The sequence below is a fragment of the Nannospalax galili genome, unplaced genomic scaffold (assembly GCF_000622305.1).
Source record: "Nannospalax galili isolate Female #2095 unplaced genomic scaffold, S.galili_v1.0 scaffold443, whole genome shotgun sequence".
NCBI lineage: Eukaryota > Metazoa > Chordata > Mammalia > Rodentia > Spalacidae > Nannospalax > Nannospalax galili.
Window position 1 is genome coordinate 2,309,769 of NW_008352479.1, and position 11,014 is coordinate 2,320,782.

The following is an 11,014-nucleotide window of genomic DNA, read 5'->3' on the forward strand; positions in this document are numbered from 1 at the left end:
GTAAGATGATTTTAGAGATATTTGTGCAACATCTTGGAGACTTGGCCCTTGCCACTTGTCCTTTGAGCTATGACTGTGGTTGTTAGCTGCCATGTGGGTGCTAGAAACCAAACCTAGGTCCTCTGCAAGAGCAGCCAGTGCTCTTAACCATTGAGTCATTTCTCCAGTCCCCCCCCCATTTTCTTAATGCAGAAGAAATCCAGGTGTGTATATATGTGTATATTATATGCACTGCAAGTGTGTACAGTACACATAACACTTACATGTACAGACTTTGGCCTTGGGGGACTGTGCACACGAACTCTGCCTGAACAGATTGTGAGATCCCCATTTCTACTTTGCCTGCCCACCAGAATAGGAACCGAGTTAACTATTCTAGAAAGATACCAACTTGTCTTCAGTAGGCTTTCTGGTAGGTAGGTAGGTTATGGGTTCTAGTAAATCTTGAAAATGGTGACCCATTCCTGCCTGTACCTGTGAGTAGACCTCTGAGGATTCTGTGTTTCCCTTCTGGGTGTTTCTGTGCAATTTAGTATAGGAGTGTTTGCGATGAGTCATGGCTAATCTTTACGGTTTGTATTGTATTTTTAAAAGACCATCCAACTCAGAAAGCTTATCATTTTCTAGGAAAATATTGTAAGTGGTTTCAGGATGTTTTCCCCTTCTAGCTGTGGTAGAGACATGGTGGAAGGGCTTTGGGTGACTTAGATCCTTGTCCTGGCTTCATCATATGCTGCTACAACTCCTCTGCTATGGAACTAGGCTGATAAAGTCTGCTTCTCCGGCACAGATTTGGGAGGAATGAGTGAGATAATTCATGTACCCTGGTATGAATGCTCATGTAGTTTTCAAAGGCACGAAGGACAGACAGTGTTGTGTGCACCGGGCACTGATTCAAGCTTTTGGTTGATAGTTATCATTTTTTCCCAGTATATGGAATATTCTTTCTTTAAAATAGTCTGTTCTAGCTGGGTGTGGTGGTGTATGCCTAAATAATCCTAGTGCTCAGGAAGTGGAGCCAGGAGGATCAGGAATTCAAGGTCATCCTCAGCTACATTGTGAGTTCAGAACCAGCCTGGGTTACATGAGACCCTGTCTCAAAACAAATAGACACACAGGCAGACAAGCAAACAAAGAAAATTCTGTTCTCTTTTGCCCCAGGAAACCATGTCCATATGGGCAAGCCCATAGAGGGTTTGAAGACTTAGCAGAAAACAAAACATAGACAGGCCCCATCTATGCAGAGTTTTGCATTGTGTTCTATTTGTATGATTAAATTACTGTATGTTAGAAGGATTAGCTTCTAAAAAGAAAGATAAAAGAGAAGGGAACCCTGCATGTGTAGAAGGGTGTGCCATTTTAGACGGTTGGTCAGGGTTCACTTGAGGGGTTGATGTATCTGCTGAGCTCTGAGAAATGGAGAAAGAGATTATCTGGGGGAGGAGAGCCTAGGAAGTGGAAACAGCAGGTTTGAAAACCTGGAGTTCTTTTTTAAAGATTTAAAAATTTTTTTAAAATCTATGTGTATATGTCTTTCTCTATGTGTATGTATATATGAGTACAGTGTCTATGGAGGCTAGACGAGGGCCTCAGGTCCCCTGGAGCTAGAGTTACAGTCATAACTATGACCCACCCAATGTGAGTGCTGGCAACTGAACTCTAGTCCTCTGCAAGAGCAGCAAGTGATCCTTACCACCAAGTCGTCTCTCCAGCACCAAGACCAGGAGTTCTGAGGAGCAAGAGATGAGGCTGGCATTAAATTATTTCTTATGAAAGTATTCACATAAATTTGAGCAGATCATTCCACAAAACCCAGATAGAAATGACTTAAGGTATACTTAAGTGAAAATGGCCAGCCAATGGGACTGATCCTTATGTTTTGATTTCTTGAGAGGATGGGAACAGGGTGGCTTCAACACTGTAGGGTGGTGTAGTGGCAGAATGAGTGGCCCTGAGCCCCCTTTCCTGGCATGGGTTCTCTGAACAGTCACTGCTTGAAACACATTTTCATTTTTAAAATATTTTTTATTTATGTGTATGTGTGTGTTTATGTATACAAGTGCCATGCCTGTGGAGGCCAGAAGAGTTCGTCAGATCCCCTGGAACTGGAGTTACAGGTGGTTGTGAGCTGCCTGACTTGGGTGCTGGGAACCAAATTCTGGGCTTCTCTAAGAGCAGCAAGTGCTCTTAACCTCTGAATCATCTCTCTAGCCCCCTGGGAGCATGTCTTAATGTGAATATGGTCACTTGGATGTCACATCTGCTTGTCACTTACTATTGCAGTCCTTAAAAATTTATTTACTTATATGCTGGGTGTGGTGGTGCACGCCTTACTTATTTATTTATATATTTATTAATGTGTATGAGTGTTTTGCATGTCAGTGCACTCATGCATGCAGTGGCCATGGAGGCCCGAAAAGGATGTCAGATCCTCTGGAACTGGAGTTACTAAAGGTTGTTAGCCACTATGAGTGCTGGGAACCAAGCCCAGGTCCTCTGCAAGAGCAGCCAGTGCCCTTAGCCCCCGAGCCATCTCACCAGTCCCATCTTTTGCAGTCCTTTGAGGGGAGTCCCATTAACTTCATTTCAGGGCTGAATAAGCTGACCTTTAATGGATTTCCAGACTTATGTGGACAGACCCTGTGAAAACTGGTCTGGTATACTTCAGGCTTAGGAGTTAACCTAAAGTTCATTGCATTTGTTAAACTAGTATGGTGTGATTTCAGTTAATAGAAAAGTTGCAGAGAGAGTACAGAGAGTTCCCATGCACCCTTGACCCAGCCTCCCTAATGATAACATCTAATATAACTGTTGACCTCAGCTTTGCAAGAGTGATGGATGTGTGTGCACACATGCGTACGTCCGTACCCACACAGGCAGACGCATAGTGCAAGGCAGGCAGGCCTGGCATCTGCCAGTCCTTTGAAAATGTATCATGCTCACACCTCCTGGATACAGCATGGACTTCAGCCAAGGGAAGATCAGGCAGAGTGACTTTGGAGCCAGAGGTCTGAAGCCCGAGATATGAAGAGGACAGTCAGCTGTCTGGTGAGCTCTGAGAACATGTGAACTCAGTACCACTTGAACTTTATTTAGTAGAAGATTGGCCTGAGATGCTAAATATAGACCTTCCAGCTATCATGTGAGAATTCCATTCCGCTCAAGTACAAGAACAAGGGGACTTGAGAATGTACGCTTCTGCTCCTGCTGTGCTAAGTCTTCTCCCCCTTTTCCCATCTACTTTGTGAATGGGAAGACTGACAATAAATTCTCGTTTGTTAATTTGTGAGTCAGGAACAACCAGACGGTCCACCCACCCATCCACCCACCTATCCACTCATCTGTCCATCCATCTATCCACCCACCCACCAATCCATCCATCCTCCCACCCACTCACCTACCCACACATTCATCCTCCCACTGACCCACCCACCTACCCACTCACCCATCTAACCTTTTATTCAACCATCCATCCATCCACCCACCCATCCGTCCATCCATCCACACAACCATTCATCCATCTAGCCTTCCATCCCCCCATATCCATCCATCCATCCATCCAGCTAACACCATCTACCCACTCATCCATTCACCTACCCACATACTCATCCATCCACCCATCGACACACCATCCCTCTGCCTGGCTTGTAGTTTTACTTAGCACTGTTTTCTCTTGGAAGTGGTCCACTGTAATGTATCTGGAAGGGGATATTGAATTCAAATGATGACAGCCCTTGGCACTTGCTCTGGGGCTTAGGAGGGAACCCACACCCTCCAGGACGCTGCTGATGTCATCCTTCCAGAATGCAGCTCTCTTTATGGAAGTGAGAGACAGCTGCTCCTGGCAGGGGCTGCTTAGCTGGGAGCCGAAAGAGTCAGAGCAGAGTCAGAGCAAAGAGGGCAGAGCGGGAGCCCTGCAGCTCAAAGGTTCAGACAGTGGACAAATCACTCAGCTTCTAGGATGTCCACTTTTTTGTGGCAGAAATGGACTTTTCTGAAGTCTGGAGTAGAATGATGTCATTGATTGTTGTGGAAGTCTCTTACTCTCCTGGTGGACTATTGGTGTTACAAAGAAATACCAACAAAATGCTCCAGGGCTTTTAATTCCATTTGGCTGAGGATAAATTCACACACACACACACACACACACACACACACACACACACACACACAGAAGGTATTTTGAATGATTTTTTTTCTACCAGGGTGAACTTCAGGGAAAGTAAAGTCTATACCCACATGTTAAAAACAAACCTAGTTGTGTATTTGTCTTGGGGTTGTTCTTTGTTTAACTTTTCATCAGCTACTAACCAGCTCAGATTCAGTGTGTGAAACTGCCCTGCCCTGTGGAAACTACATTTGAGAAACAGCTCTTCTGAGGCTTGTTTATTTTGGTGGTTTTTTGGTGACTGCTTGCTGACCAAGCATCCTGCTTATTTGAGAAATATGGGTTGTGTTGCCATTGTCTCTGTGCCTTAAACAAGGTATTTTGCTGTTGAGAAAGAGCAAACCAGTTCAGGTCTTTAACAAAGATCTGTTCAGTCCACTGCAAAATGTAATTTTCCTCAGTGAAGGGTTCACTTCATGGGAATATAGTAACCCACAGTCCCTCATCCCCTGCCGGACTGGATTTCCCTTTAGCGCCCCCTGAGGAGCTGTGTCCTTCAAACCCTGCAGCTGGAGCCAGGGAGGTGTCTGCAAGGGAGTGTGCAATACGCTTTCACATGTGGAGTCTCCGCTCCTATAACTACCTTGGGAGATGGATGACATTGTTCTTTGGCTGCTTGCTTGCTTGCTTGCTTGATTGATTGGGGAGACAGTGTCACTCTTTGTAGCCAAGGCTGGCTCCAAACTCAAGATCCTCCTGCTTCATCCTCCCAGCAGTTTATGTACCATCATGCCCAGCATCACTGGTTTCTAGAGGTGGAAGATACATTTCAAGAGATTAAGGAACTCAACCAAGGTCATGTGAAGTCATAATTTAAGGCAAGGCTTCCCAATGACCAGGGCTTGGCAAATTGACCCTTGGGCCAAATCTGTTCCACCCACTACTGTACAAAACTTTATGGGGCCACTGCCACATCTGTTAGTTTATGTGTTCCAGTGACGGAATGGATGGGCTACCCAGATGAGCTTCTGCCAGCTGAAGCTTTCTGAGAAACAGTGAACCATTGTTTTGGGAGTGTTCTGTTACCGAAATATCCTAAGATCTGAGTGAGCTCAGACCTAAGGGAGACCAGGCATGCCTCCTGGATGGGTGTGGGGGGGTGATATACCACAAAGATGTGGACCATCCATGCCAGGGGAAAAGTGAGACAGACTTCTTAGCTCGCCTGAATTTCCCAAATGTAATTATTTTTTTATTTTTATTTATTTATTTTTTGGTCTTTTTTTGAGACAGGGTCTCCCTGTAACCCCAGCTGTCCTGGAACTCACTATGTAGACCAGGCTGGCCTTGAACTCACAGAGATCTGCCTGCCTCTGATGCCCGAGTGCTGGGATTAAAGGCATACACCACCATGCCTGGCTCCAAATGTAATTCTTAAGAACTCTAGAATAATGTCTACTGGAGTCCGGAGAACAAAGTTGTGATTCGAGACTAATGCACAGAATGAGTGCACCTGATTCTGAGTCTTCATGGAAAACAAGGGCACAGTAAACATTTTAGATGGCTTACTGAATGTTTCCTAAAATAATGGAGCTAAATATTTGTGCTAGACTTCCTGGAAATAAAAGGATTTTCTGAAAATGATTTATGAATGCATTTTACCTTAGCTTATTTAATGTCATCAGGGTTAAGATCTAATTTTTTAAAAAAATTATTTTTATTTTACATATATGAATGTATCGCCTGCATGTGTATAAATGCACCCTTGTCATGCAATACCCACAGAGGTCCAAAGAAGGCGTCAGATCCCCTGGAACTGGAGTTATGGACAGTTGTTAGTTGCCATATGGGTCCTGGGAACCAAATCCTGGTCTTTTGCAAGAGCAGTCAGTGCTCTTAACCGCTGAGCTATCTCTCCAGCCCCAAGATCTACTTTTTTGTTGTTTAGTTATGTTGGGCAAAGTCAATTTAATCTGATAGTATTTGATTCTGATTAGAGACATCTGGATGATGGCAGCGATAGAGCCCTTGTCTTCCCATAGCTCTGTGGTTGTTCTGAGCATTCCTGACGTCCTGGGCCTGAGGCTTTCTCAGGTTTCCTGTTACTCACTGAGCATCTCTGGTCAGGCCTTGTACTGAGGTAGTGTCTCCAAGGTGGATTATTAGTAAAGACAGAGCTGTTTTAACAGCAGATAAGAGACCAGGGCCACCTTGGGGTGGATTTTGCCAGGTGGAGGTGTGCAGTACCTTGGAGAGGTGACGAGCTAGCCTGAATCTGCCCAGCCTGCCTCTCCCATGTACCAGAAACTATCCGTGTTTTAAGAGTTCATTCATTCCTGCCAAAAATGCCTTTCCTGCCCCTCCAACTAATGACCCTACCAAAAAAAGAAAGAAAGGATGAAAGAAAGAAAAAGAAAAACCTTACTTACTGGTTATAAACAATATATTTATATTACATATACATGATGTGTAAATATATATAATACACACAATATGTATATTTATATAATGTGTATGTGTAGTACATGAACAGTAAATTTGTATAGTATATCTAGATTAATCTCAGCATTGACAGTGCCCATACCTCTATCATGACCAGATTTATAAACTGCAGATTTAGGGGCTGGAGAGATGGCTCAGCAATTAAGAGCACTGGCTGCTCTTGCAGAGGACCCAGGTTCAGTTCTTAGTACCCATATGGTGGCTAACAACTGTCCTTAACTCCAGTTCCGTGGGCTCTGATGCCCTCTTCTGATCTCTGCTGTGTGATACACTTGCATACATGTAGGCAGAATGCTCATACACATAAAATAAAAAGAAATTTTAAAAAACCCTTCAGTTTTACTTTTAGGGGGTGGGGTGTCTTTCTGTAGCCTCAGGCCTGGCCTGGAACTCACTATGTAGACCAGGCTGGCCTCAATTTCACAGAAATCTGCCTGCCTCTGCCTTCCGGGTGCTGGGATTAAATGTGTGTGCCACCACACCTAGCATGCAGACTTTTTAAGTTTCTTTAGAAATCTCTCCTGGAGCATGCACAGAACACTGGTGTGAGGGAGACCTTGTGGTTCTGTTCTCCTGGCTGTCTGCTACCACTGTGCTAGTTAAGTTTACTTTTTGCTGTTTATTATACAGTTTCAGGGTTCTCTAGTCTTCATTGACTTAATTTTGAGATTATGTAAAACATTAGCATGGTCTAAAGGCCAAAATGTTAAAAAAAAAAAAAGTCTTCAGAGGTTTCTACTATCTCCTTTATCCCTTTACCCTGTGTCCACCAGCCGGCAGGCAGCTTCTAGTTGTTAATTCATTTGGTTTCTTATGGTAAAAACAAAACCCCAAACAAATGCTTACATGCTAGTATTTATTTTTCTTGCACAAAGTAGTAGTCTTCTTTAAAAAAAATATTTTATTTTAGTTTTTATTTATTGTGTGGGCACTTGTGACACAGTGTGCATGTGGAGGTCAGGGGACAACTTGCAGGAGTCAGTTCTCTTCTTCCACCATGTGGGTCCCAGGGATCAAACTCAGGTTGTCAGGCTTGGCAGCAAGCGCTTTTACCTGTTGAGCCATCTTGCTAGCCCCAGTAGTTATCTTTTTATATTTTTCTCTGTTGACTCACTGTATATCCCAGAGACTTTTTCCATAATCAGCTTGGACAACTTTGTCATAGTTTTGTTTTCTTTACTGCTGCAAAGTACTCGAATGTTCAAACAAGTTCTTACATGGAAACATTCAATGGCTTTCAGTATTTCATGTAATTTGTGTTGCAGTGAATAAATTTGCATGAATTTAAAAATGTTTTCCTTTCTTAAATATATGTATTTAAGAATACATATATTTCTAGCTGGTTATTTCATTTTTCATAGATATGAAGGATGATGATTTGTCTGTTGTAGTAATGGGACTTTGCAGTATGTTCTGCTTTTTAACAAGTCTCTGTATTGTTTGATTAGTCTCGTTATTGCTCTTGCTGTTCCCGGGTCTATAATCATCTCTACAAATGGGTAACTTTAGCACTTCTTTTTTCCCCTTCCTTTCTTCTATCCATTCATTTACTCATTCATTATTTTCTTTTTTTGAGACAGGGTCTCATATAGCCCAGGCTGGCCTCACACTCACTCCACAAACTTTCTGATCTTCCTGCCTCCACCTCCCTAGTACAGGGATTACAACTGTGCCCTGCCACACTTAGGTTTTTAGTGCCGGTCCTTGAACCCAGGGCCTCATGTATGCTAGGCTAGTACCCCACCATTGAGCCATATCCCCAGTCCTAAGTTTTTTTATTTTTAAGAGGTAACAATTAATGAAAAAAAACGAAAAGCACAGTTTAGGCCAAGCAGCTGTGTGTGACTGTGTAAGTTTGAGCAGCTGACTGTGGCTGTCCATCCCCCTCAGCAGGGAGTGGGACTTCCTTGGGGGTACCATGCCCAGAGTACTCTGCTGCTTGGGGATTCCATAGCCCTGCTGGCTTACCCTCCCTCCATTCCAGGGTTTTTTTTTTTTTTTTTTTTTTTTTTTTAAAAAAAAAAAAAAAAAAAAAAAAAAGAGGACGATAAATCTTTCACTGTGACCCATCTGGATGGCCTCCGTGCTTTCTGTGGCCTGCACACCCTCAGGCAATCTCACTGCTATGGAAGTATGTGACGGGGACCAGGCAGTCACTGTTTCCAGTGTGTCCCAGCTCTTTCCACCGCTTCCCTCATTTTAGTGTGAAAGGACGATTGGGTACCTTTTTCTGGGCATCTGAGGAACATCCTCTTAGGAACTCTGGCCTTGACCTGGGTTTTCTGGGTGTTCCTGTGCAGAGGCTCTGGGCTACACACTCCTGATTATCTGTGCTGCTTTTAGAGTCATTCTGAGATCTGTTTTAGATTACTTAACCATAAGTTGGTTCAGCATACTGAGCTGCCAGCTCCCATTCTTCCCAGACGCCTTTGATGGAGAACCATAGGAGTTTCTCCTTTGCCATTAGACTGGTTTAAGTCCAGAATCTGTTCATGTGGACCCACTGGCTTCTCTGGGGATCCTTTAGAACAGATAGATAGAGAAGACGATAATTTCTGATACTTGCCTAATGAGTCATATAGTGACAGAGCTTCTATGTAGTGCAGTTTATCTGGAAAATTAGTAAGTTAGAGGATTTGTGTATTTTATTGGAAAGGACACTGGGAAGGGAGCTGTGACCATGCTGGGTGGTTTCCTTAGTGTCTGACACTGAAGTCAGACTATAGGACAACTTCTGTTTCCATAGCTACACAGTTTGTTTTGAAATACACTGGGCTGGGATTTCACTGTAGTGCAGGTCGCATTGAGGGCCCCTGTGGAAATGGAAATATGGGCTTTAAAATAGAAACTTCCAGAGTGAGAGTTCTCCTGCATGTCCCCATTTTCAAATTCTGTAAGGTTTTCAGGTTCAGGAGTTGACTGGGAGTACTCCTGACTGATCGTCACAGGAGCCTGTCAGGAAGTCCCACAAACATTTCTTAATGTGTTTCCAAATGTGACAGGCAACACAGTGACAATCCATCACCTCATAGATCGCTATTGCTCTGTCACACCATGGTGAAGACAGGAGAGTTAGGGTGGCAAAAGTATAAAGGGAGAATCATCGAAGTCATTCTATACACATTGAGTTTTAGTGTGTTTCAGGCACTGAGGGCCCCTCCGTGACCAGAACTGGCAGAAGTAAGTCTTTTAAAATCAGTTCATGCCTACCTAATATGAAGCGTGGAAGTTTGTATGTTCTCAGATGCTAGGAAAATGCATGTTGAAATATCAGGCTCACAATGTCTCCTTCAGGCTAAACTCTGCTTACAGGGTTTTATCTCAGAGGTAACTGCAGAGCCGTCATTTATTGAGCACTTACTGTATACTTAGAGTTCATGCCATGTTCATTCCTCACAGCACCCTCTACTGTTAGGTGGTATTATTACATCCCCTATTTATCTGAGAAGATTGAGGGTTTTAGGATTCAACTGACTTACCTGTGGAACATCACAGTGACTAATGCTGAGTGGGAGAGTGGAAGTGCTTGGGGAAATGCCTGTGTGGTCTTGTGCCTGTGGTGAGGAACTCTCTCACTTCCAGGTTGTTTCAAAGGTGTGGGTGGGGTGGATGGGTCAGGTGACTCAGCCGTGGAGCAGACTGCAGTTGTTGGAGGCCAGCCAAGGACCTAAAAAGGAGGGGGTCACAGCAGGCCACTGGGTGTAATTCTGTGGGTGGGGCTGATGGTGGTGATGCAATTTTACCAGGCAGATTCTGTTTCCTTTTCTTAGTTAAATAGACATACCGTACTCCATGCCATGCTATAAGCTGCAGTTTTCCCAGTGAACCTGGGCTGAGCAACTTGGTGACTGTGTTTTTTGGCATTGCCATTGGAAGTGGCACACAGGTGGGAAGTGCACAGCTGTGTGGCATGGACTGATCATGCCTTATTTAACTGAAATCTGTACATATACTTGTGTTTTCCTATCTTAAACTCACACAGATGCTAAGAGAAAAGTCAGGTCTCTGGACATGTTGTGATAACTGCTCTTGGCTGTCAACATGACACTCCTGGGAAGTGTGAATCTCAGTTGAAGAAGTTCCCTTGTCAGATTGGCCTGTGGGCATGTCTGCAGCATTTTCTTGATTGCTAATTGATGTAGGACCCAGCCCACTGTGGGCAGTGCCATCCTGGGGCAGGTAGGTACACCTGGACTGTGTAAGAAAGATAGCTGAGTGCAGGGGGTGGTGGCACATGCCTTTAATCCTGGTACGAGGGAGGCAGAGGCTGCCAGATCTCTGTGAGATCCAGGCCAGGCTGGTCTACATAGTGAGTTCCAGGCCAACTGGGGCTACAGGGAGACTCTGTCTCAAAAAAGCCAAATCAGCCAAACAAGCAAACCCCAAACCAAATCAATACAAAAA